Below are 4,336 nucleotides of genomic sequence, written 5' to 3'. Positions count from 1 at the left end.
CTTACCCCTCTCTGTACATGTAGTCGCTGGCAATATTGTTAAGGTGGCCATACACACGCAGATTTATCTTCAGATCTGGCTGGTTGGAACAAAAACATGGTTATGGATTAGAGCAAATGACAGTTGACCATCTGCTTGGAAATGCTGGAAAACTGACAAACTGTCACTCATCCATAACCATGTTTTTGTTCCAACCAGCCAGATCTGAAGATAAATCTTACTAGTGTATGGGCACCTTCAGACTGAGCTGCAGGTACAGACAACATGGGGGGGTTTGTTAATGACCCATGGCTTTGCGCAACGTTAACGTTATTGACCGCAAACACTGGATGATATACGCAATATCGTCCATAGCGTTGCAGATATGTTGCCCATTGTGTACCCAGCTTAACTGTATTTTTCTTTTTTTTTGTGGCCCTCCATCCACAGTCATTTCCTTAACAAAGCACTGATCTTATTCTAGTGGCAATTCAGAAAGATTGTTAGGTTATAGCTGGAATATAAACCCGCTGGAGTGCATGAAACAGTTAACAAAAGAACCATAAAAATCTACATTATAGTCCTATTTTTGATAATTGCTGACCTGCGGTTTTACTAGCTTATATATACTTGACTAAGGGACTGATGCCAAGATCCGTCGGCCAGTCTCAGAGCGTTCCGGGTAACGCTAACCACTCAGTACAGAGCTGGTTCTGTCATTTCACAAGCACCCCATTAAAGTCAGCACTTCTAAAATAATAAGCCACTAATATTTTTGGTATATGATGGTGTGACACGGGGGCTACGCTGTCCAAAAACTGGAGAAAAGCATTAGGATTAACAATAAATATACAGTGGGTGTTGCTTATGAATCGGGAATAAAGGCAGCTGTGTTACAGATCTGTAGCATTAATTACATTCTAATTGTCAATTTTCTAGCAAAATTGAAAGCCTGGTTGCTACAGATGAAAGCAGAATTATATGCAGCTACTTGTGTCCTAACTTTGTTCATATTCCCCCAGGGGTGTATAAGGGATAGTTTTTTTACAACATATGTTAAGGCAATGTTGCAAACTACTGCCTGCTACTACAACCATCCAGTAAAGTGAAAGGGTTCCACTACTAGTGCAGTCAGTCACTATGCGATAAGGTAAGGCACCTTGGTGGAACTCATTCCCCCCCAACCCCATTCCACCCCAACCCCATTCCACCCAATAGGACGAACCCGTGCCAAGACCAGGTCCGACCACCGTTACAGTGTGCATTAAAGCTTGAGTTTTTAGTAACCTGATGCACATCACACGACCCCACTGAAAGAGAGAGGGCCCATGGCAGGAAGGTAAGTGTCCTATTGTGCATACGAGGTGGGCAGCTAGTACCTCCCAACAGTCCCGATTACAGCGGGACAGTCCCGATTATCAGGGCCTGTCCCGCTGTCCCTCCCGCGGCCGGCAGTGTCCCGCGGTGAGGGGGGGCTGTTGGGAGTCATTTTCGCCGACATTTTCGGTTCGACTCCGGCGCGCAGGAGCTGCGTCCCGCTTCCGACTGGTCCTAAGTTGGGAGGTATTAAAGTACTGAGGACAAAAGTGCTGGTGTGGAGAGATAGATGGGCTGGCTTGGGCTGTACAGACACTGGAGAGACAGATGGGGGCTAGCTGGGGCTATACAGGCAGTGCAGGGCTGGAGAGACAGAATGGGACTGGCTGATGTGACAGAAGGGTTGCTGACTGCAACTACAGAGAAACAGATGGAGGCTTTATAGACACTGTGGGGCTTACAGAGACACAGAGGAGTAGGCCAAAAAGAACTGGGGGAAAGTGGCTGGAGATTTTTATCAACTGCCCAGATTACTGGCACATTGCTAATTCCTTTGCCTCTGCAGCTGTGCTACTGCGCAACTGCTGTCAGATGAGGGGGGAGGCACCATTTTGTCTCCATCTCCTCTTCATTCAGTTCTGCATAAACCTTGATATCTAACAAATTATAATAATCTATTTTTCTAGAACAATTTCTTGCAAGCTTACAATCATGTAATATATTGGCAGGAAAAAAATGCAATATTTGAGTTGGGCCTTGCACAAAGTACCTTTGCTTTACTCCAGTGTGTCTACTCTTCATTGTGATTTAATATCTGATACAGCACCACCCCTCTCCCATAGTGCCCGGATAACTCTCCAGTGTGTCGCCACTTGTCAGTAATGCAATTTAAAATTGACATCAGCACCCCTCTCCCTCAGGACTGTAATTATACAACAGTATCACTGGACTGAAATAATGCAACAGTATCACTGGACAGGAATTATACAGAAGTATCACTAGGCTGGAATTATACAGCAGTATCACTGGACTGGCCTATACAGCAGTATCACTGAACTTTAATGGCAGTATTACTGGACTTATGCAGCAGTACCAACTACCAATGGACTTTAACGTCAGTGTACTGGACTGGACTTTGGCAGCAGTGTCACTGGACTGGACTTATGTAGCAAGATCACTGGACTTAACGGTAGTATTACTGGACTTATGAATCATTACCAATGGACTTGAATGTCAGTGCCACTGGACTGGACTTTTGCAGCAATCACTGGACTGGACTTATGTAGCAATATCACTGGACTGGACTTATGTAGCAGTATCAGCTGGACTATAGTGGCAGTATTACTGGACTTATGCAGAAGTACCAACTACCACTGGACTTTAACATCAGTGCCACTGGACTGGACTTCACTTATGCAGCAATTTCACTGGACTTTAACGGCAGTACCAATGGACTTTAACAGTAGAGTCACTGGACTGGACTATATTGCACTTTCGCTGGGCTGGTCTATATATATATATATATATATATATATATATATATATATATATATATAGCACTATCACTGGACTGGCCTATACAGCACTATCACTGGACTGGCCTATACAGCACAGCACTATCACTGGACTGGCCTATATACACTACAGCACTGGACTGGACAACAGCAGTATCACTGTACTAGTAGTAATAACTACTAAGTATCGGCCGGACGGCATGTGGCAAGGGCACACGCTGCCTCTTTACTCTCCTAGACTGGAGTGAAGAGGATGTACGGCCGGCCGGCCGCCCCTTTAAAGGGTCCGGATATCATGAGATCTGATGGTGGGATCTCGCGAGGTCTGGAGATCCATGCTCCGAGTCTGGGCGGGAATTCTCAAACCGGCTCGAAGAGCGAGTTCAGATTGGGGGTGTCCGGGGGTGTCTGGTTTTCCCCCAATCCGAACTAACACATCCCTACCAAAAATGTCTGCAGCCTCAGAAGAGACACTTCTGAAGGATAATAGAAGAGGCATTGGTCATTTTGAGAGGGTCATTTACTAGACAGAGCCTGAGAACTCTGAGGCAGTACTGGGACCACGGCAACGGCGGGGGGCATTAGCAGCATTAAACAACCCCTTGTAATGAGCAGTAAGTGTAGAAATTTTAAGGGGCAATATGATGTCAGGCATAATATGGTGCATATGGGTGCCGACAGCTCTGCTCAGGGAGAGAGAGGAAAAGCTGCATCTGCCTCTCTCCCCAGCTCAGCACACAACACTGAGCAGCATGTGCTGTGCTGAGGAAGGAGGCTGTGCTGCAGCTGCCTGTCTTTCCCTTTGCCTGGCTCTCTGCAACAGGGGAGGGGTTACTGGACCCCGGGCCCCTCCATCAGACCCGGGCTCGTGTAAAAAGTTTTATGTGTTTGCACAGGAAGTCAGATTGTCTAGAAATAGCCCTGCCCAAGAAACATACTAACAAGAATTCAAGCTATATTAAGGGCAAAAGGTAGCCCACCAATGTACTGAACCTTGGTCATAATAATTTACCCACTTAATCTAGAACGGCAGCTTTTTTATTATTGATTGACAGAAGTATGCTGAAGCTTTTGTCTGTATTTCTGTATGAGTCAGTAAATCTAGTGTTTCAAGACTGAACAGAAAACTGTACAATGAAATGAAATACAATGCACTTGACTATCGACAAAGGTGTTATTAGTCCACATAAAAACAAGCCTGGACTTAAGAGGGTAAGCAGCTGGCGGCGGTGTACTGATTAATCCTGCTTCAAGACTTCTAAAACTACGAAGAACTGCAACGGGCGATATAAAAAGACAAAGAAGACTTTCCAATTAAAATGAGGAAAATTGTGTAAAACAAGTTATTGCAGCTTATGGAGGTCATATTAAATATTAATAGTATGTTCATAATTATTTCAATGTTTTTAATAAACAAACACAAAACACAGCAAAAAAATAAAGCCCTGCTCTAATTAACTCGCACACCACTGTAAGGACGCTTTTTTGTTTCAAGTATATTTCATAAATGGGAATAAAGTGATAGG

The sequence above is a fragment of the Crinia signifera genome, chromosome 6 (assembly GCF_055691185.1).
Source record: "Crinia signifera chromosome 6, ASM5569118v1, whole genome shotgun sequence".
In the NCBI taxonomy this organism is placed as follows: Eukaryota; Metazoa; Chordata; class Amphibia; order Anura; family Myobatrachidae; genus Crinia; species Crinia signifera.
The sequence above is the reverse complement of the archived record's forward strand: the minus strand, read 5'-3'. Positions refer to the sequence as shown.